The 24,876-nt window shown below is 40.4% G+C and overlaps 1 protein-coding gene across 1 annotated transcript in view; it reads right to left on the reverse strand.

Annotated features, from left to right (window-relative positions):
* Positions 1–24,876, reverse strand: part of LOC108708009 (SH3 domain-containing kinase-binding protein 1) — a 225,220-nt gene that overhangs the window by 42,959 nt on the left and 157,385 nt on the right. The gene's annotated exons all lie outside the window — the stretch shown is intronic.

A 24,876-nucleotide genomic window follows, 5' to 3' on the forward strand; every position in this document is an offset into this window, starting at 1 on the left:
CAGGAGCTTATAATGCTCTTTGTGAATTGTTCTTTAACATACACAGTTGGTTAAATTTTCTCGCTTTTTAAAGCATCTAAAAATACATCAGAGAACAAAGAAATAAGATGCTTCTTTAACTAGTCTCGGCTATTCCAATATTTGACTTATTTTACCAATGTAACTTGATAGCTCAACTATCCCACCTGGAATTCCAGATTTTGCTAGAATCCCTGACCAAGCCAGAAGAGAGCAACTTTATTTTGATTCTATATTTTTTTATTTTATACAGGTCCTGTTATCCAGAATGCTCGGGACCTGGGGTATGGGTTTTCCAGATAAGGTCTGTAATTTGGACCTTCATACTCTAGTCTCTTATTCAAATCATTGCATGGTTGCTAGAGTAATTTGTATCCTAACAACCAGATTGTTGAAGTGGCAAACTAGAGAACTACTGAATAAAAAGCTAAATAAAAAAAACAAATAATAAAAAATTGAAAACCAACTGCAAACTGTTTTAGAATACAGGTGTAGGACCTGTTATCCATAATGCTCAGGACCCTGGGTTTTCCTTGGATCTTCATTCCTTAAGTCTTCTAGAAAAATAAAACTTTAAACAAAACAATAAATAAACCCAATAGGCCGGTTTTGCTTCCAATACAGACTAGTTATATCTTATTTTGGATCAAGTACAAGGTACTGTTTAATTATTACAGAGAAAAACAAACTCATTTTAAAATTTTTTTGGATTATTTGGATAAAATAGAGTCTGTGGGAGATGGCCTTTCCATAATTCAGAGCTTTCTGGATAACTGGTTCCCGGATAATGCATCCCATACTTGTATTTGAATTGCTTCATTTTCTGGTCAGGCCCTGTTCTATTCATCCTCTATTTTCACATTAAGACCAATTATTGGTAGCAATAATCACTCACAATAGTAAACAGGGTCGGATTTGGCAGCCGGGACACCAGGGAAAAAAAGGTGGCCCTGGCTCTAGTGCTAATTAATGACCTTCAGCCACATATTGTTGTTGAACTATTTCTCCCAGCACAGTCAGAGCATTGTGTTGGCCAAGCTCAATGAAAGCATTTACTGCAGGTGTTTTAAGGAACGTGCCAAAGACGTGATAACATTCTAAAATGGTCTTTTAGTCCTTAAATGGGGTGTTCATCTTTAAAATAACTTTTATGATGTATTGTAGAGAGTGATTTTCTGTGGCAATTTGCAATTGATGTTCATTTTTTATTATTTGTGGGTTTTGAGATATTTAACGTTTTATTCAGCAGTTTGCAATTTCTGCAATCTGGTTGCTAGGGTCCAAATTACCCTAGCACTGATTTGAATAAGACACTTGAATATGAATAGGAGAGGCCTGAATAGAAAGACTGATAATAATAAGTAGTAATAACAATACATTTGTAGCCTTACAGAGCATTTGTTTTTTAGATGGGGTCAGTGACCCCCATTTGAAAACTAGAAAGAGTCAGAAGAAGAGGGCAAATAAATCAAATAAGAAAGAAAAAATAAAGACCAATTAAAAAGTTGCTTAAAAATAGCCATTCTAACATACTAAAAAAAGTTAACTTAAAGGTGAATATTATTCATTTACAGAAAGCAACAAGGAAGGTAAGTTATAAGGAACAAATCCCACAGTTAGTTCTTTCTCTACAGATAAATAGAGGAATCAGTTTGAGAATAAAGAGAGGAACTGACAATTCAGAGAGAGAGGAACTGAACCCAGAGGACTCGGCTTCTATTGAAACCTATAGAATATGTAATCTACAGAGAATGTGTGACACTTGCAGCTTTTAAGTACAAACCCACCGAGATTGAACAGCACTCAGCACAATTGCAAATAAGCACTCAGCAAAATCAGCCGGAGCAATCTGTCCTGTGATGCATTTATCATACAGATAAACCGGCCTGTGAACTTACATTTTGGACAAGGCAATGCCAACTTCACCGTTCTCCCAGAATTGATAAATTCAACTGCACATTGTAATGGAGCATGGGGCTTCACCAAAGATATCTTTTAACTATGTTCATTTTTAACATTCACTCATACAGCTTATAATGGCAAGTAAGATGCTGCAACAGGATCTGTTGCCTATACCTGCTAAACAAAAAACAACACAGCAAAATGCATCTATGGATGGCAAACCCAGTTACAGGCATGGGATCCATTATCTGGAAACCCATTATCCAGAAAGCTCGGAATTACTGAAAGGCTGTCTCCCATAGACTCCATTTTATCCAAATAATCCAAATGTTTAAAAAAGTATTTTCTTTTTCTCTGTAATAAAAAAACAGTACATTGTACTTGAATATAATATAATAATTAATCCTTATTGGATTCAAAACCAGCCGATTGGGTTTATTTAATGATTTTATAGTAGACCTAAGGTATGAAGATCCAAATTACAGAAAGATCCGTTATCTGGAAAACCCCAGGTCCCAAGAATTCTGGGTAACAGGTTCCATACCTGTATAAAAATAAAGGACATAAAATGTAGTGCCTACTAGGCACGTATTATAACAACAGGAACACTACTGAGCACTAATTAAAAGTCATAGCATGACCCAAAACACATGCGAGCCAGGTACACTGTTAGCAGTGGCATCATATTTAGGATAATCTACTGTTAGAGAGTAATATATTTCTCACAGTAAAGGACCTTTGGATGTATATCAATTGTTTGGGCCCTTTAGGGTAGAACTACATGGGCTATTTAGGTCTGATCCGACGCCACACAACGAAATGCTGGCATCAAGTCGGATGCGACGAGGATAAGGTTAGTTATAGGATGCAAGCTGTGACTTCATCCGACATTTCTATTTCTTACCTTATTTCCGGCTCATCCGACTTGACGCCAGCGTTTCGTCGCGTGGTGTCGGACTTAAATCGCCCATGTAGTTCTACCCTTAATATTCATTAAAGTCATTCTTTTACCTATAAATGGCTGATCTGATTATCCCAGGTGTATATCTATCTAATATCAGGGACGTAAGAGATATGGATACCCTGTGTTTATAGATATTAATTGCTAAAGCTACACCAAGAGAATACATAGTTATTTTTGGGGACCTATACACATCATGTATATACTGTACATAATAATGTATGGGGGCCTTGAGATAGTCCATGTGTATACATACTGGCTGCTAGCAACACTTTCTCTAATTTATTTTCAGCCGGGTGTGCACATATTATAAAACGTTGTACACATGCAAGATGACACAGCTTAGAGGGAACTGGCTGTTATAGAGCCATTGCATTGCGGGTTGCCTGATTCTTCACATAAGCACAGCTTTGTGGTATTGTATTCTACATCAGTTTGATTTGTGTGGGTATAAACATACAACACAGCTTAATAGTGGCCGAAAATGTAGTCAGTAAATGCACAGATATCAAACTGGGACCCATCATATGTTTTCGATATTAGTACATTTATATAAAAAAAAGCAAAAACACAAATCTATCCAATCGTCTGTGTGAGTATAACTCATATTTGCAGAGAGCTCCTAAGTGCTGATGTCGTAACTGCTATGGCTCATCCCTCATTCTATCTTGCAGGGAAGAGGCTCATGGAAAAGTAAATGAGTTAAAAATTAAGAACATCTGGAAATGTAACGGCTGAAACAACCAAACTAAGAGAACATTTACACATCGGCTGTATTTTCTTTTACACACACACAGTGAGTAAAAAGTTCCCTAATAAAGAATGCCTGAGGTCAGTATCAGCGTTACTTAACTACATTTCCCAGCGTCCTCAGCAGCCAGTTAAAGAATTCTGGGAGCTGCCGTTCAAACACAGCTGGACAGTCAGAGACGCTCTGGTCCTCTCTAAACATTTCAATGAAGCTTTTACATGTAGGGTTTGGTTTAGGACAGCCGGCTGAGTAGCTAATTCTGCCACATCACAGCTGTACGCATTAAATAAAACACAGAAAGGAGGGGGGAAAAATAAGAAATGTAGATTGAAATACCTCTTCTCCCATTGTGAAATGTGTCTGCAGTCTAAAATGTCCAAGAAGTCAGCACCCAACATCCACCCACTTCCTTTAAGCAGCTAAATACACAAAGCCTGACAGACACAGCCTAATACTGAGTCACGCTTAGGGCCAAATGAGCATGCAGGAAAAACAAAGATTGCATTTGTTTATTGCACAGGAAGCTTGGAGCTGTTCACCAGTTTGGAGACTTTACGTTGGAAGCTGCCACTTTTTCCTCTCCTCCCCGAAGGCAGTTAAATACTAGAAAGTGGCAGCAAGGATGCAGATAAAGATGGTTTAACCTAATAAATGCTGCCAGTGGGGTTCTTCCTCTAAGCATGCTATTCACATGCTTTGCTGGATTAAAAAGCCTCCTAGGTTTTTACGGGGCCATAATGGTAAAAAAAAAAGGTTTGTGCTCCCGGGTCTTCAAGAAGCACAGAAATAAGTATTTAAAAAGTGTAGTAAGCAAAATAAGTAAATACGTATTTAAAAAGTGTAGTAAGCAAATTTGCAAATTATAGTAAAAGGGAATGTCGACCCAAAAGACGTGTTTTTTGCACAATGCAAGAAGGTGTCATTCTAAGGAATTATTTGAAATACATCAAAAAAGTCTACTGGTTTCAATGTTATGGGGAGTTATTTATCAAAGGTCGAATTTTAGAGTAATGGGAATTTTTTAAACTCTAATAAATTCAAATTTATTCACAATTCGATTGGTATGTTATTTATGAAAAAATGTCAACGTCTAAAATTCGTTGGAATAGTCCTTTCCCACAAATTGTAATCAAATTCTAAACAAATTTGAATTGAGTTTTCCTCTGAAAAAAAAATATTCGACTTTTGCAAGTCAATTTTTTTTGACGCATAATTTTTTTTTGATGTGCAACATTTTTTTTTACCATTGGAGTCTATGGGGCCAAGTGAAACTTGGCAAAAATTTGGCTCCTCACTACCAACATCTTATAACATCAAATAGTTCAAGGGACCTCTGACTACTACATGACATTGGCAGGTTATAAGTGGCAAATAGTCAAATTGGAATTGTTTCCAGGGTCAAGGTGTGATAAATGTCACATTTGAATTCAAATTAGAGCTGGTGGTTTTAAATTCGAAAATTTTGACCAAAAAAAATTTGAAAATTTGAATTTACCATTCGAACCTTAGTAAATCTTATTGTTACAGGAGACATTTTACGTAAAAAACAAGAAGGTACCAGTGCATTTTACTGCACTTTAGATATAGAAGGAATGTGCTTGAAAAATTTGAGTTTCTCGTTACTTTATTGAAAATTTCTGCAAAAACCCTACTAGTCCTGCCCATCTGTTCCACTTCCTGCTGCCTCCTTTCCCAGGCTGTGCAGGGGAGTCGGTGCCACTCAGCACACTGCACTGTAGGATAGGGACCAATCAGCAGCTAGCAGGACCTGAAGCCTGTCTTTGCTTGTGTGACTGCAGGACTGCCCTCCTTCTACTTTGCTTCTGGCAGGGACCATAAGGACACGCCCATCCATCATTTGAAACCAGAAAGCATCTATGGGGAGCTCCAATAAAGGGGCTATTTTTAAATATAATATACATTTTTAGCACAATGTGAAATCAGCCCCATATAGTATACATTATTGCCTACACCCTACAACACTAAGTTTTTCCATTTATCCTATATGTCTCCTTTAAAGTCCAAATGAAAAGAGTAGTTCTTACTGAGCCTCAAAACAATGTAGCACTTTTCTTACAGGTCTGTTATTTAGCTGCGTACAGAGAATGTAGACAGACAGCAGTTAGATTTACAAATGACCTTAAAACCAATGAACATGACTGAAAAATTTATATTGGAAATTTGCTTAGAATGACATTTTTTTTTTTATTTTTTTACCATTCTTACAGAAATACTGGTACAGTATAGGAGGAATATTAAAGCAAACACAAAAATAACTATTAAAGAGGTACTTCACCTTAAAACCATCTCAATATGTTGTAGTATGTGTACAACCAGGGGCTTAACTACAGACAAAGAAGACCCTGCAGCTGCAGGGGGCCCAGGAGATTTAGGGGCCCCATGATGCCCTAATTCATATACAATTTCAACAATTTTTTGTAAAACAAGTCAACCTCTAGACATTTTGGGGACCTGAAAAACAAAAATTGCTGTGGGGCCCATTAATGTCTAGTTAGTGCACTTTTATTTCATGTAGTTTTGGAATTTCAACTATCTTGTTGCTAAGAGTTATTTACCCAAGTAACCAGGAAGCAGTTGGCCTTTAGAAAGGAAGTTGAATTGGCATAGGCAAGGGAAAAGATAAGCAATAAAAAAACAATAGCAATTTTTGGTCAGTCACCTGAACTACCAAGCAGCAAATAAATAATGAAGACCAACTGAAAAGTTGCTTGGCCATTCGACATGGTGGTAAAATCCCTGCCATTGTTAATAAACAGAACAAAGCTGCAGTTTCTCTGGGATGCTTATCAATGAGCTTATCTTTATATTAATGAAATAGAATATCCATCTATGTGACATTATTTGTATACAGTCCAAAGTCCTAAAAATGGTTCTGGCCTTTTTTTCCACTTTGCATGCTGCATTCGGCTTCACAAATGAGGTCTTTTGTATCCAAATAAGTGCCAAAAACAAAACGGATAGGAATGGCATGCTGCTGTTCAGAGCTCCTGTTAAGCCCAGTGACAATACAAATTCCTACTGTTCCCCTGAAAGCATAATCCACTCCCACCACACTATAAGCACTAAAAAGCTTAAGGATTTCAGGTCACACTAATCCATAGGTCTGGACCGAGATTTAAAATAGCCTTTGACAATTCAAGTACTGTACACAGAAGCCCAAACAGCACAAAGCCCCCCCCCCCCCTTTGCAGGCCCAAAAAATAGTGGTGTCTATTAGTGATGTGCAGGGCGGGCCGATACCCATGGGGCCCATGAGTGTACCCACGGGTCTGGCAGGTTCGGGCCGACCCCGCACTCCTCTTCGCCACCTTCAAATGGCGGCTTCTGGCTTTATAGCCACGCGCCTGCCCGTTCTGTGATGTAATCGACGGGGCAGCACGGGTCTATAAAAAGAACCCGGAAGTCGGATGCGGGAGGGCGGGTTAGGGTCAGGTGCAGGTTAGGAAAAACCCGACCCGCACATCACTAGTGACTATGGTATCTTACAGCAGACCCTCCCTTGAACTTTAGGGGAAAAAGGTAAAATGAATGACAAGGGTCTAAAGGGATTCCCCCCCTTCCCCAGTAATTCTAGCAGAGGAGGTCAAGCCACCAATTCTGTGCCTGGTGAGGGTGGGCAGGAATATGGACACAGATAGGGTGGTCATTACTTCCCTCAAATGATGGCAAAGAGTTCAGGTGTATGGAGGAGAGGCACCTTTATCAGTGCAATACTCTGAACTGCATTCCGCTTGTGAACTGCTTGGTAGTGATCATTGGTGTTTGGAATTCCAGACAGAACAAAAGCAGCACATGTTTGTACTGCAGAACTGTAACTTCCAACAATCCTTGAGCTGCGGCGGAAACACAGATATATTTATTGAAGAAGACATATAACAGCCCTGCAGTCACACATGCAAAGACAGGCTTCGGTTTCCTATCAGGTAAGCTTAGCTGCTGATTGGTTCCTATCCTTCAGTGCAGTATGCTCTGTACCACCGGCTTCCCTACACATCCTGGGATAGGAGGCAGCAGGAAGTGGAACAGATGGGCTAGTAGGGTTTTTGCAAAAATATTCTATAATATAACCAGAAACCCTACAATGTGCTTGTATGCCCTACAAAGTGTTTGTATGCCATTAAAGTACCAAGGGTGGCAATCTAGGCCTTTGCGCAATGGTATAATAAAAGTAGACGTACTTATATACATTTTTTTTTATGTTTTACATGATTACATATTTATAATACAAAAGAACCATAATTATCCTGTAAATTATATCCTTATAAATGGTGCTTAGTTAGTCAATTATAAGTAGATGTCATTTCTGTCACATGACTCACTGAAACTTGTGTATTATAATAAATAAAGTACCACCTGTTGCAAAATATGAGGATATTAGAAGTCGCCTCGTAGTTCCATGACCTGTATAAAAATACTCGGCCTTCAGCCTTGTGTTTTTATATGGTCATGGAACTCCTCAGTAACAAATAGCCTTATATTTTACAAGAGAGAATACTTTATTCACTATATATTACATACCACTGTATCTCTTGTTGCAAAAAAACCTACATTTTCTCTTTGCCTCTATTCTCAGCTGAGATACAGACTTGAAACTCATCAGGCAAGCAACCTGGTAACTCCTACTCGTGTTTATATGCAAATAAAAAAGTTGCAATACAATACATCCAGTGCAATACATCTATGCTCAAATTGTTTACAGAATAGTCAAATAAAAAAAAGTCATGAATAATCAATTACAACAAAGAGGACATTTTTTCACTTTCAAGTAAGGCAGTGCTGTGATTTGGGAAGAGACTCACTACCATACTTAAACAAACAAAAATCACCTTCTATGTTCTACAGTCATCAGATTAATGTTTGGAGTAGAAGTTCAGCAACATTTGGGAGGAATGGACAGCACATTTCACAGAAAGGAGGAATAGAAGGCACATTTCACAAAAAAGGACGGAATGGACTGCACATTTGACAGAAAGAAGACGGAATGGCGACTTGATCACCGATGTTCAGGTCTAACGCCCCCCGGGAGCCATCTCACTAACAGGTTATTAAGCTCTTATTCACGGAACCCTATATAGGGACCTCTCTTGATTATCCTAGTCCTTTGTCTGAGCTATTAGTTTAGTTTGTTGTTACTGTTCTTGATATAATATGTCTAATGCATGCACATGATGTTACCAGCCTAACGTGAATTTTTTTTCTTACTCCATCATGACTATGTAACTATTATGTGAAGATCCTTCAATAAATACAAGTTGGAAAAAAAAAAAAAGAAGACGGAATGGAGAGCACATGACTGCTTTGGCGTAAGCTGTCACTTTAGCTATGTTTGAGGCTTGCCGACATTCCATATAACAGCTTAACCATCATGTACCTCCAAGTACATAGGTATAGGATCCGTTATCCTTTCCTTTATGAAAAGGCTGACTCCCATAGACTCCATTTTACCCAAATAATCGAAATTTATAAAAATGATTTCCGTTTTCTCTGTAATAATAAAACATACTCGTAATCAACTAAGATATAATGAATCCTTATTAGAAGCAAACCAGCCTATTGGGTTGATTTAATGTTTATATGATTTTCTAGTAGACTTGAGGGATGAAGATCTTAATTACGGAAAGATCCATTATCCGGAAAACCCCAGGTCCCGAGCATTCTGGATAACAGGTCCCCCTGTATTTCCTACAAGTGTCCAGTATGTACCTTTGCCACATGTCAAGGTAAGAATCTCACGTTAGGCTGCACTTAGGCAATAGGATTTATGAAGAACACACAGTAGAACACAGCTGAGGGCTGCCCAAACTACACCTCGACCAGAGACAGAGTACACATAGGGGGATATCTACTGAAGAGTGAAACTAGACCTCACCACAATCTACCAGAATAAAACTGCCCCACTCACTATGTATGGGATTTTAGTACCATGTTTATGGATGTGTGAAAGTTCATCAATTGATAATTAAGCCTTTAAAATCCCATAGAAATAGAAGAAAGAATATAAGAAACCGAGAGAGGCTGAATGTCACTTGGGAAGACTGTGGCTCTAGTTCCACCCTCTGATAAATATGCCTCAGTTTAGAGGGGCCCATGCTCATGGCAGCTAGGGGTGGTCCATGTTGTCTGGATCAATACTGTTATTTCAAAAACAGCTGAAGGAGTCACAAGGTGAGTAGTTTGTCAACCAGTACTGCCAAAGGCCTCACATCTGCTGAGTGATGTTTGGGTGCTGTACTCTTCAACTCACATTAAAAAAAAAAAGTCTAATTGTTCATTAAAAGCAGGAGGGGATTAATGCACAGGCTCCCATGGGCTATAGCTGAGGGGCGAGGTGTGATCAGGGCCCATCTTGCTTTTTTAAAATGATTATTTACATTTTCTTTTTTTATATTTATTTTTATTTATGCTGCTGGGCACATGCTGCTGGGAGAAGAAGGCAGACAAGGCATGTGCATGCTGGTGACATGCAGATCCAACCCGACATAGAGAGCTGCACACATCCGGACCCAGCAGTAGCCTAGAAGGGGGTCTTGTGGATGAAGTGTAGGGGCCCCAAATGTCATTAATCTGACATGAATTAAAAGATCTGAATATAAAAAAAACAATGAACGAATCCAAATAAGAATACAAAAACCTTGAAATCCTTGAGTTTGTACTTATTTTTGTGTGATTACAAACAAAATGAATAAATCCACCCCTGCAGCAAAATAATGTAGCCAAAAAAAATCTTGCATTGAGCAAAATTCCCCTAGAGCTCAGATTCATGTGAAAACAGCTGAAGCCGATACCAAAGTGCTGCTACAAATACTTGCTTTTGGCAAGACTGAAATTCATTCATAACAAAACATACATTGCTCACTGGTTTTATAAATATTTTATGCAGCCAAGGAATTTCCTCTAAATGAAATCCCTTAACCTCCTCCAGGTAAGAACATGCCGAGCGATTGCACCAGTGCATTTATCTCTGCTAATTCTAGACTTTATTTCTGTTGCCTGTAAGCATTACTGAAGTCATTGCCTGGCACAAGATGACAGTCAAAGGCCATGTGCTGATGGGTGTTTCTATCTAGGTCAAATGAACAACATTTATTAAGGACTTATTTACAATTAGCTTGTCTGGAATGACAAATCAATTGCTATTTTTATTGTATTATATGAATGTTTTTGGGATGATGTAAGCATTTCCATGTACAATACATATATGCGTAATTAGATGCTGTTTATCGCTTCCAAACCCCCTCTCTAACCCCTAGCAACTATTGCCATCTTTAACTGGAGACACTGAGCATGAACAATACCCAGTAGGGGGCATTAAATCCCATCTGACACAATCGAAACCAAGCCTGGACAAAGGACTCATATCAACAGTACAATCTACTCCTTAGAGTGCCACCCTATTTTTCTTCTTTACTACTCTAATGAAAGGGTATTAAAGGGCTATGGCACATGCAGAAACTGCTAGAGAATGGGTCAGTATCTCAGAGTAGAATGTGTGGACAGGTAAGGGAACTGTTATCCACAACGCTCAAGAACTAGGTTTTCCAGATAAGATGTTTTTCTGTAATTTTGATCTCTATACCTTAAAGGAGTAGGAAACCATTTTACTGCCAATAAATTAGCTGCAATAGTGCAAGCTAGAATGCTATATTTATTCTGTAGAATGTTTTACCATACCTGAGTTCTAGAACCTCTCTGTTTGTTTAGGATAGCAGCTGCAGTATTAGCTTGGTGTGACATCACTTCCTGACTGAGTCTCTTCCTGCTCACTAATAGCTCTTGGCTCGGATTACAGCAGAGAAGGGAGGGGGAAGAGGAGCAAACTGAGCATGCTCACGCCCGGGGCAAGGAGGTTTATGCTGAAGGCAGGAAGTCTGATACAGAAGCCCATGTGTACACAATAGAAGGAAAGAAATGCTGTGTTTCTTTTGACAGGGGACTCAGAGCAGCATTACTTTGAGGGTTTACTGGTATATTTACATGGACCTTTCTGATAAAGCTCACTTAGTTTTAACCTTTCCTTCTTCTTTAAGTCTACTAAAAAATTATTTAAATATTAAATAAACCCATTAGGCTGAGTTTGTCTCCAATAAGATTTAATTATATCTTAGTTTGGATCAAATACAAGTTACTGTTTCATTATTACAGAGAAAAGGGGATTGTTTTGCCCCCAATAAAGACTGATTATACCTGAGTTTGGGTTAAGTAAAAGGTACGGTGTTATTATTACAGAGAAAAGGAAATCATTTAAAAAAAAATTTGAATTATTAAGATAAAATGGAGTCTAGTGGAAATGGCCTTTCTGTAATTTGGAAAGTCTTGTGTAGATAGAAATCACTGACTGTTTTTAAAGATTTCTCTTTCCCTTCTGCCCAGCGGATTCCTTGGTAAACATATTTCCCACTGTCTCATGAGCCTTCCGTTTATATTGTTATGTTTATTTTTTTATCAATAATGATTACAAGAGTTTGGATGAAAAATGCAGTCCCAAATGTATAAGTTAAAATGAGACCTTCTTACGGTTATAGAAAGTGTTTCTGTATATTCAGCATCCCGTGAACTGTCTCTGGCTACCAACATCTATAAGAGGCTTCTTCTGTGAAAGCATTGATGTTCAGTCCAACAATATAATATAAGTCTATTGGCTAAAACTCAAAAACACAATGAACTAGGGGCGTGGCCTGATGGCGACCTAGCTGCACGCACTAGCAGAGAGCTCCGAGCCGCTGCCATCCTGTTAGCCCATTTTTTCGCCTTACAACAGCTGAAATTGGTATTACCTGACGCTACATTATCTGCTGCTTTCCAGGTGCACGACGATGCGCAGAACAGCGCCAAAAACTAAGCCAGATGCGGCCGCAAGACTCGAGCAGTTTGCCCGCGTGCCGAACCAAGATGGCGCCGCCTCACCACCACGCACCCCGGAGCGGTCTCCCGCAACATTGCCGACCAAGGACAAAGGCCCGGCAACCGACCCTGCTCCGGCGGTTCCCTCGCCCGCTGACCTGCTATCCGCAATTACGCAGTGCCAATCCACGCTGGCTGCCACGTTTACCTCCAAGATTGAAGAACTTAAGGTAGACCTGTCGCTTATTAAACAAGATATGCAGGCCATAAGGGAGCGCACTGGGCAGCTAGAGGAGCGGGTGGGAGGTCTGGAAGACCGCATGGTGAGAGTTCCACGGGACTTGTCGCTTGTACAAGAGCGCCTGATAACAGCTATGGACCGTATTGAAGACCTAGAAAATAGGCAGAGACGGTCTAATGTAAGGATCCTGGGCCTACCGGAGCGCGTGGAAGGCACTCATCCTGAGCTCTTTATAGAAAACTGGCTCAAAAATATACTGGGCAGTGAGAACTTTTCAACGCAGTTTGTGGTTGAGAGGGCACACAGAGTTCCTACAAGGCCCCTACCTCCTGGTGCTCCTCCTCGGGCGTTCCTTATCAAGCTCCTAAACTATCGTGACAGAGATGCAGCCCTTAGAGCAGCGAGGAATAAAGGTGACATACAGTTTGAGGGGGCCCGTGTCTCTCTCTACCCAGACTATTCTACTGCCGTTCAGAAGAAGCGGAGCTCCTTTCAAAGGATCAAGAGACGACTGTGGGATAAAGGGCTTCAGTACTCAATGTTGTTTCCTGCCAAACTCAAGGTGCTTGATGGCAACAGCTCTGTCTTCTTTGATAAACCCGAGGCGGTTGCTGACTGGTTGGACCGCAGAGTGTCCCCGCCACGGAGTCCACAGCGTTAGCGTTAACAGACTCAGCGGTCGCTCACATCTGTGGCCTGAAGAAGACCCTTGCTGATGTTCTGGTACAGTATAATTCGTCAGTGCCTAGTTCACCTGTTGATTTTCTAATATTTGAAGTTGACTACCAATGGCTAAGCCCGATCCGGCTTGTAATTTTATGATGGGACAATAGTTATTGGAGGTACAGTTCCTTACTACAGATGCTTTTGTTGAAACTCTGCTGTCTGCTGCTGTTTACTCTATGGAACTTTACAAAGTGTGGGCTGAATTGGCCTAGCCAACTGCGAGAGGGGGGCCTCCAGTACCCCTCAAGTGGGGGTCATCCGTCCCACTATGGAAGGCCTCTTAGGGGAGAGTGGAGTATGACACAACCAGACTTTCCTTCTTTTCCTCCCTATGTGCCTACAGTTGTTCTGCCCCAGGACTTCACCACACTGTCAATTGCTGAAAATGATAGGGGAGACTGCCATCCTTGTCATCTCTTTGGGACTCGCAGGGCCGGTTCTCCGTGCTTACTAGTTCTTGCCTTTACTTGTACGCTCAGAGTAAGGTGTCTACTTACTCTATGGCTCGGTTCTCTGGACTGGGCTTTGCTTGGACGTAACTCAGACCCTACCCTAGTTGGTTAATATGTTGGGGATGTATGTATCTTCAGGTTGGGGGAGGATACCGGGTGGGGGGAACATGTCTTTGGGGATTACTTGCTGTGTATCTTCTGTCTTCTTAATCTATCTCTTCTTTTCTTCTCTATGTCTCAAGGGCTGCTTGTGGTATGTAGCGTGCCAAACTGTGTTTCTGTATTGGGCCATTCATGCGGATGAGCCTGACCCTCGGGGCTGCCCGGAGTTGCCTCCACAGTCCTGTGTAACGTCATCTTATAATGGCAAGTAACAAGTTTCAGGTATTAATGTGGAATGTGCGGGGGTTGAATGATAGGATCAAACGGTCTGTTATACTTGACACTGTAAAAAAGTCTGGCGCTGACCTCATTCTTCTCCAGGAAACTCATTTAGTGGGGCAGCGGGTGCGAGCTCTTAGGCGCCACTGGGTAGCTGCAGTGTACGCTTCCGAATACTCTACTCACTCCAGGGGTGTGGCGATCCTTGTTCGTAAATCCCTACACTTTCAACTTGATAGCCTCACCACAGATCGATTTGGCAGGTATATAATCCTACAAGCTAAAATTTGGGGAACGTCCTATATAATAGTAAATGTTTATCTTCCACCTCCGGCAGACCTACTCCTATTGAATGAAATAGTATTGAAAGTGGCTGAGCTTGGCCAAAAACCAACAATATGGGCAGGTGACTTTAATATGGTGCTAAATCCGACTCTGGACAGACTTAAGCCCAATCCCCATGATTCCCCTTCCTTTGCCCATTGGGTGGAAACATTAGGCTTGGTGGATGCGTGGACTTGGAAGAACCCCCACTCCAAACAATTCACATGTTATACGGCAGCTACGGGAGCCCTGTCTCGCATTGATCTTTACCTAGTCTCTACTGAGATACTCTCAACCCTGAGAGAAGTACGGGTTCTGCCTAGAGTTTGCTCGGACCATACCCCCATAATGTTATGCATTGGTGGCACCTCTAAACCCCCAGACCTACTTTGGAGACTTCCTCCAAAGTGGATACAAAACCCAGAGGTAGCGGAAAAAATTCCAGTGGCTCTGACCCAGTACTGGGAGACTAATGAGGGCTCGGCGTCAGACTTAGTGGTGTGGGATGCAGCCAAGGCCTATGTGCGGGGAACGTATATTGCACTTATTAAATCGATTAGGCGACAGATTGATTCTAAAGTAATTGCAGCGCAATCTAGATTACAAGAGGCGGAAAGGACTCTGGTTGACTCCCCCTCCGAAGCCGCAAAAGCTGAAATTGCGGACTCTCAAAGGTTACTAGATCTGCTTTATGTGGATAAGTACTCCCAGAGGGACCTATGTAGGAATGCTGCCTGGTTTGATAAGGGTGATAAAAATGGGAAGCTATTAGCAGTGCTGGCTAGGGGGGCTCTCTCAAGTACAGTGATTAGAGGTGTCAAGAATAGTGCTGGAGAGTTGATTACAGAGCAACAAGAACTTGCAAATACTTTCGGGCAATATTTTCAGTCCACCTATGCTGCCCCACCTGCTAAGCCCTTCTCTGACCTCGTAGAATATCTGAATGGTATTGTGTTTCCCCATCTCACTGTTGATCAGAGAGCCCAGCTGGAGGTTGATATTAGTCAGGAGGAGATAGATAGAGCAATTTCGGATCTTCCATCGGGTAAAACCCCGGGCCCTGACGGTATTCCCAGTGAGTGGTACAAAGCCCATAGAACGGTTCTCACCTCTAAACTAGGCGGTTGGTTTAACGACATATCTCAAGATAGGCTACTTCCAGAATCTTGCTACCAGGCGTACATTATTTTGATCCCCAAGCCTGGTAAGCCGCCAGACCGGTGTGACTCTTACAGGCCCATATCACTTTTAAATTGTGATTTAAAAATTTTGGCGAAAATCCTTTCTAATAGGCTTAAAGGAATTATAGAAGAGCTAATACACCCGGATCAAACAGGCTTTATGCCGAATAAATCCACTAATATCAATCTGCGTCGCCTATATACTAATCTTTCACTTGTGCATGACAATGTGGGACACAGAGTGGCAGTATCACTTGACACCGCCAAGGCGTTTGACACCGTTAGCTGGGAATATTTATGGGAGGTGTTGGCCCGATACAATATAGGCCCGAGATTTAGGGTGTGGATCAGAGCTTTATATGCACATCCGCAAGCTAGGGTTTTGGTAAACGGAGCACTCTCCACCGCCATAACCTTGGAAAGGGGAACACGTCAGGGCTGCCCACTCTCACCACTACTGTTCGCCTTGGCGATTGAGCCACTGGCTATTCAAATTCGGGCAAACCAGCAGATAGAGGGGCTTAAACTTGGGGCTGTCACTGAAAAAATGTCGTTATATGCAGATGACATGTTGATATATCTAGCAAATTCTAACTGTGCATTGACTGCACTCCTTCACACAGTAAATGCTTTTGGTGAGTTTTCTGGGCTGAAGGTAAATGAGAGTAAATCAGTGATATTTCCAATTGATCCCTCCCCTGAAAACTGTCCACCGACCATAGGTAATTTGCAAGCGGTTGACTCATTTCGGTATCTTGGAGTCATTATCCATAAGGACCTGTCCAAATATATCACTCTCAACTTGGATCCCATAGTGAGGTCATTTAGCGTAAAAATGGAAACGTGGCAGGCCCTTCCGCTCTCACTCCCTGGCAGGGTGAATTTGTTTAAAATGGTCTATCTACCAAAGTTTCTGTATGCATTTCAGAACTCTCCGGTAACCCCGCAGTTGAGTTGGTTCAAACGGATAGACAGTCTATTAAGGAATCTCTTATGGGCAGGGGGACACCCGCGTATTGCCTTAAAAACCCTATGTGCTCCAGCAACGGGGGGGGATTAGCTCTGCCTGACCTCAGACTCTACTTCTTGGCTAGCCAGCTGGTGTTTGCTCATTGGTGGATAAATCCTAAACTAGATAATCAGGCGGTGGTACTGGAGGCCGCATTGGTCGGTTCCTTTGAAGCGCTAGCCCGGTCCTTGTATAGAGGTCCGTCTCGACCCCAAACCAAAATAATTCCTATGGTAACAGTAATTGGAGCTTTTCGGAAGGCCCTCTCCATGGGGCTGCGACCCTCCTCTGTGTGGTCGGTCTGGACACCGTTATGGGGTAATAATAATCTGCCCCACTTTCAGCTTATCCCTGAGGTCAGCTGTTGGGCACTGCATGGTGTTAAGGTACTGAAGGACGTAGTGGACAATGGGGATCTTAAACAGTTTCCAAGACTTAGGCAAGAGTTTAATCTCCCATCTAACATGATCTTTCGCTACCTACAACTTAAACATGCTTTTTTGGTGCAGTTCCCTACTCGTCCAATACAACTAAAAGAATCTACTCTAGAAAAGTATCTTCTTAGAGCTGACCTGCGAAAGCCACTCTCCTGGTGCTACACAATCTTGCTGCAGGCATGCCCCAACCCGTTGGAAAAAGTTAAACAGAAATGGTGTAGAGATATTCCTGAACTAGATGATGAAATGTGGAGTGATGCACTACAACAAGTACCTGGGATAACGATCTCAATGCGAGATAGGTTTATACAACTCAAATTTCTCAATAGGGTATATTACACCCCATATAGATTAGCCAAATTGTATCCTACAGCCTCTGATGTTTGCCCAAAATGTGAAACCTCTGTTGGTACTTATATGCATGTATTTTGGGACTGCGCTGAAGTGCAACGGTTTTGGATAGAGGTATTGCAATATATGGCTGCAGAACTTGATCTGCCCAATATCCGTTCTCCACTTACTTGCCTCCTTGGTATAGTCTCAGATCACACATTAGGCTCCCACTTGAAACTTTGCTACTTACAGCTTCTGTACTATGCTAAGAAAGCGATTTTACTGCAATGGAAGTCGATGACTGCTCCTACTCTTGGCTTCTGGAAACAACTGGTCAACGACTCTCTTCCTAAGCAAAAACTTACCTATCTTGCTAGAGGATGTGGTATGGGGGACATGGGTGATGGCCCAGGATCAGTGATCAGCCCCGTGGGATGTTTCAGGTGTTAAACGTATGTTGCATGTGTCCTGTAAAGTACAGGTTGGCCCTTGAGACCACTCTCTCTCTCTTTCTTTCTTTCTTTCTTTCTTCCTTTCTCTATCATTGTACTTTTTTGTTGTAAAAATGGAAAAATAAAAACTTTTTAAAAAAAAAAAAAACACAATGAACTGAAAAAAAAATGTCTGTACAGGTATGGGACCTGTTACCCAGAATGCTCAGGACCTGGGGTTTTACGGATAACAGATCTTTACATAATTTGGATCTTCATATCATAAGTCTATTATAAAATCATGTAAAACTTAAATAATCAAGTACAAGCTACTGTTTTATTATTACAGAGAAAAAGGAACATTTTAAAAAATTTGGATTATTTGAATAAAATGGAGTCTATAGGAGATGACCTTCCCGTAATTGTGTTTTCTGGATAAAAGGTTTCCCGGATAATTGGTCCCTTACCTGTACAAGGATAATGGCCAATAGTAGAATTTCTCCTCTGATGAATTTCAGCACTAGTGAGAAGCTGGTATGTTGCTCAAAACATAAATATTCATTATTGGCCGAAAAAACTTTAATTTGCATGACAAGAAGGACAGGTGTTTCTCCTCCATCTGAAATACTCCATCTGAGAACTGCCTAAGCATTTAAACAGAATGAAATGCTTGGATTTATCTATGCGGTTTGTTGTGCAGGGAGTGACCACTAGTCACATTGAAATTTCATGGCTCACTTGAATATTTGATTTTCTAGCAAAAAAATAAAAAACAACCACAAATAATTACAAAAATATTTTATATAAGGACTCATAACAAACTCATCACAAAAGTGCACAACTCAAAAAAGAATGCTTACATGCCAGTAGTACTCAAACTTATTTATACAGTATACTTCCTGAAACTTCATGGCTTCCCTCTGTTTGTTGCGTCTACACACAACTGAACACTACTGGAACTGCACATAATGGTAAAATGCACCACAATGGTGTAGGTCATTTGTGCCAAGAATGCACTACAATATAAAGGTATGGTATCAATTATCTGGAAACCCATTATCCAGAAAGGTCGGAATTACAGAAGGGCCATTTCCCCATTGACTTATACATAACCTCTACAGGTCTGAAATGCGAATTTTCGGACTGGGCACTTTGCAGCATCGTGGGTATAATAAATCTCTTTTTTCTTCACATTTTTGCCCCAAAAAGCCCTACCGGTTTAGTAAATAACTCCCTAAATCAATGTCTTCTGGGAGGACTTGGCTTGATTCCTGTGCCTTAGTCACTAAAGTGGTTTGGGGATATAGGATACACATTACCATCTATTGTACAGTTAAAACAGCTACATAAAATAAAAATAGAAACTTTGCTGCGACTGTACATTATTGTTTGTGCTCACAGCTAAGTTCCAGAAAGCGGCGATGTGTAGGCAGGAAAATTATAATTCTGACGTTACTTGCCCATTAATTCTATTTTCAGGTGAATTATTGAATCAAGACTGATGGCTTTAATTGTTACAAGGTTACAGGTCCATTGGGCCACACTTATGAACTTCCTGTGTTACATCAGCTGGACGGCTACACAATGAAATAATCAGCTTTCATCTCTATGGGAGTGCTTGTATGCTGCCAGGCATTCAGAACTGGATTATAGACTTACTGTACATGCTCTGGGATGTGGAACTTTCAGCACTGCACCTGGTGCATCACATTCCCCCCAGCTCAGCTCATTGGGAGAGACTAGGAAGTACAGCAACTGAAGTAGTGTCGTGGAATAATGTTATTTACCTTAGTTTGATTTTTATGTTTGATTTCTATGTTTTATGTTTGATTTTTTAGTTTGATTTTTATAGTTTCAAATCAAGCAATATACACATATGCCCGGAAACGTGCAAGATTGTCTCTTATGTACAAATCAGAAATATATTTTGCAATATTTGCTAGAATAAAGAAAACTGGTGGGAAAGGTCGGATGTTGTTCAGCCCCCAGTATGTGATTACATCTATAATACAAAGAACAATAAGTACCGGGTTAATGCTTAATAAGCTTTTCCTTGCTGTTCTGGATAAATGTTATATTCATACAGTCAATGAACACATAGGGATCAGTGCTACTGACAGTGACCTTAAAAATATTTTTTATAAACTCAAAAAATTTGAAAAGAAACGAAAAATAATTTTTATATCCACCACTAGAGGGCAACCAGCACACCATAAGGAGGGGGCTGAATTTGGCCTTTGAAATCAATATACAGGTATGGAACCTGTTATCCAAGATAACAGATCTTTCCGTAATTTAGATATTCATACCTTAAGTCAAGAAGAAAATCAGGTAAACAGGCTCATAATAAGGATTAATTATATCTTAGTTGGATCAAATACAATGTACTGTTTTATTATTACAGGGAAAAAGGAAATCATTTTTAAAAACATGTTATTTGGATAAAATGGAGTCTTTCTGTAATTCTGGGTTTCCGGATAACGGGTTTCCGCATAATGGATCCCATACCTGTATCTAAATGTAAATGTGTTGAATAAAGTACAATAATCCAGGTTTAGTATTCTTTTTTGTATATAGATGTGAGCTTTTCCAGATAACCCGCCACCTCTGGTTGCTCATTATACTATAATATAACCAGGTTATATCTGCATTATAGGAAAATAAGTATCATTAGTAAATTGTAACAATTTATAACAGTAAATAAAGAAAAATTCTGTATAAGATCTTAAACATAATACAATATGAGTTGGTGACCGAGGCATCTAAAATTGCAGGGTAAATGTGGTTTGTGGTATATCTCCATAGACTCCATTTTAATCAAATATATCACATTTTTAAAAATCCTTTTTCTAGATAATTTTAAAACAGTAGCTTGTAATCGATCCAAACTATGCATAAGATATAATTCATCCTTATTGGAGACAAAACAGTACTATTGGGTTTAATTAATATTTACATAATTTTTTAGGAGACTTGAGGTATAAAGATTAAAATTACAGAAAAACATATTATTCAGAAACCCTGAGCATTCCGCATAACAGGTCTCATACCTTTACACATATACTACTCTGAGATACCGATCCATTTTCTAGAAGGAAAACCCTCCAGTTCTTTTAGGGTTAGTTCACACGAGGAGATTCGGAAGATTTTGTCGCCTGGTTACTAATCGCCTCGTCTTCTGAGCAAAAATCTCCCCGAACTGCCTCAGCGTGTTTTCCCATAGGCTATAATGAAAAATCACCTGCGCTAAAGCACACGTGCGATGCAATTTTCATAGTCGCCCGAAGTTGCCTCCGTGGGCAACTTCGGGCGACTATGGAAAACGCATCGCCCCAGGCGATTTTTCAATATAGCCTATGAAAACATGCTGAGGCAGTTCGGGGAGATTGTCGCTCAGAAGACGACAAAATCTCCCTGAATCTCCACGTGTGGCCTTACCCTTAAGAGTAGAAAGTTGCAGCCAATATTGCTCAGAATTAATCTCTTATCAAGTAGAAGCCTGGTTGTTAAGCCCTGCCCATAAGCCATATGATACCCACAGATAATACAGCAAAACCCACATTTTAAGTTTTTCAGGGGACCAGAAAAAAATATAAAATCCAGGAATATTCTAAAATTGGGGAAATTCATGATGCATTACATATTGGTGGGACCTAAAAAAAAAAAACAGTGTAAAATGAAGGAAAACTCAAAATCAGCATGTCAAATTGAGGATTCACTGTATTACTACTCTTTTTACATAACTGCATTCAGTGGAGCATACATGCCAGCAACTGGGATCTGGGAATTTATCTTATCATCATAATTTACTGAGGAGAAATAAAGAGGCGAATTGAGCATTGCAACTCCCTGTCTGTATGCCTTTAACTTATATTTCCAGTTCTCCCTGCAGATCTCCAGTTTACAAATCTATAATCCTGTCATGTAAAGCAAACAGCTCTGCCATAGCAACAAGCTTTATTGCACCATAAAATCAAGTAAGTTATTCCTCATTAATGCCAAGAGGTTGATTCATTTACGCATACTGTAATTAGCAGAACATGAAATTAGGACAACGATCGTCTAGAACTAGAAAGGTAGGTATATTTAAAGAGATACTAGATCACACGTCACGGAAACACAAAGAAAAAGTATTTCAAATATTTACCATGTTTGTAATGTGCAAAAAATGAACCCAAAACGTAATTTTTTAACTTCCTTTTTTTTGCATGTTTCCCTGCAGTGTGCTTCCACAACGACCTAGGATTTTCCAGATAATTGATCTTACCATAATTTGGATTCTTCTTTGGATAGTCTACTAGAAAATCATGTAAACAATAAATAAACCCAATAGGCTGGTTTTGCTTCCAATATGGATTAATTACAGTATATCTTAGTTGGGATCAAGTACAAGGTACAGGTATGGCATCTGTTATCCAGAAACCAATTATCCAGAAAGTTCTGAATTACAGAAAGGCCTTCTCCCATAGACTATTTTATCCAAATAAACCAAATTTTAAAAAAACAAAACACGATTTTCCTTTTCTCTGTAATAATAAAACTGTAGCTTGTTCTTGACCCCAACTAAGATTTAATTAATCCTAATTGGAAGCAAAACCAGCCTATTTGGTTTATTACGGTTTACATGGTTTACTAGCAGACTTTAGGTATGAAGACCAAAATACAAAAACCCCAGGTCCCAAACATTCTGGATAACAGGTCCCATACCTGTACTGTAGTGATATGCGGGCCGACCCGCGGGTCGGGCCGGTTCAGGCCGACCCCTGGGCGAAATGCGCGGGTCTCGGGCAGGTGCAGGTCGAGCTCTTCTCCTGTTTTCCCCACCCACGACCTAGTACTGCCGGATTCCGGCACCGGAATTTATAGACTTCCGCCTGCCCCGCCCTATGGTGACGTCACTGCAGGGCGGGCGTCTATAAATAAAGGAGAGCAGCAGGCCCGGGTCGGATGCGGGTAGGGAGCGGGTGGGTTAGGTCGAGAAATTCTTGACCCGCACATCACTACTGTACTGCTTTATTATTACAGAGAATAACAATTTTTATTATTTGGATAAAATGGAGTCTATGGGAGATGGCCATCCCATAATTCTGAGCTTTCTGGATAACAGGTTTCCAGATAAAGGATCCCATACCTGTACTTGATTCAGATAAAGATGTTGTGGCTGCCATTTGGGCATCCTCTGGAATTTCTCCTAACTGGTGCATTATTTAGATGCTAGGTATAATTAGGGGATTGCAAGGCACAGATGAACCCTGTACACAGGCCCCATGCACATGGCAGTGCCAGGCTTTGTTCTGGATTCTTAATATGATGAGTAGACTGCAGCCTGCATAGACAACTGCCCCAGGGCTAACTACTAGGTACAGTAGGGTTGCCACCTTTCCATACCACTTAGACTCAGCAGGGGGCAGAGCCGTGATGTCAGTGGATGGGGCCATGACGTAGATGGGAGTGGTTGTGCCAATCGGGGTCAGGGCTATGATGTGGCGATCTGCAATTGGCCGATCGCCATGTCAATCAAGGGAATCCTGCCTGGTACACAGGCCCAAGAAATAAAATTAAGCATCCTGTAGTATTCTTGCACTTTTACATAGGTAATAGTAAACAAGTTGCACTGTGTGCAGTGATTTATTTTAACCCTTCTGCCACTCTGGGAACAGATCAGCTTTCCCCTAGATTGAAATAGAATGTATAAACAGATTCTATACTAGTGATATTTTGTTGTGCACAGCCTCTTCCTGCTGTTGTTACCCTACTTTATGTACAGTAGAAACCCCATTTTACATTTTCAGAGGGGCAGAAAAAGTGGTGTAAACTCAGGGAAATGTATTGTTACAACCCAGTTATTTTATTTCTAAGATTTTCCAGTATTTTATGTAAATATTGCCCAAAGGAATAGGAAAATGCAGCTGTTAAACATGTCAAAGGTTTTTGCTCCAGATACACAGAGGAGGCAGAGGTTACCTGACACAGATACAGCTGCATATATTATATATTGGTGGGACCACAAAACAATGGTATACCATATGGAAAAACTTAAAATGAGGGTATGTAAAATGGAGGCTTCACTGTATGTATCCAGCTGTAAATAGAACTCTAAAGGGAATAACATTCTACAAACAGCTGGCTAGTAATTGTGCTAAGAAAATACCAAGCGTTGTCCTGGCAAACAAGGAGTTTGTGTCACTAATAGAATGGCAATGCTATACATGTGCAACAGTTACTAATTTATATATTTATAGAAAAGCTGTTGTTGGGTTTGTGTGGAAACAATAATATGAGTACAAGTAATTTGTGTAATATGTTTTCTTCCTTGCCCCCCCCCCTGGAAAATTTTCTGCGAACGCCCATGCTTCCTAATAAAAATGACCCTGATGTGAAAGGGGCCTTAGATTGCAAGCTCTCCTGGGGCATGTCTGCAAAGCACTGTAGAATGTTTATTACAGCTTAAACTGGGATCTGGACGAGTAACAAGAGCTGACAGGCCTCATATTGGAATAACGTGACCCTAAAATATGTACTTTAGCTTGAACCTCGATCACAAGACCGACTTTCAGAATTGAAGCTTATGCATACTCCTGCTTTCTGACTTGGAAAAAGAACTTCCCTTACTAATTAACTTTCATTATGACACAAATACAATCAGCGAGCGGTCTTGTATTATTTTTTTAATCTTTTTCTGTTCTGGCTTTGTAAATTTTATCTGGTTGGCACAGTCACAGGCTCTAGTAACATGCCAGGGGTTTGAATGACCCAAGCAAGTTGACCGAATTGCAACTTCACTAAAAATATTGAAGTAGGAAGTATTTCAAAAAAATGACAAGAAAAAAAAAAGATGTGAAGAGTTATGAAGATATTTGCCAACTG

Source organism: Xenopus laevis, chromosome 2L, assembly GCF_017654675.1.
Source record: "Xenopus laevis strain J_2021 chromosome 2L, Xenopus_laevis_v10.1, whole genome shotgun sequence".
In the NCBI taxonomy this organism is placed as follows: Eukaryota; Metazoa; Chordata; class Amphibia; order Anura; family Pipidae; genus Xenopus; species Xenopus laevis.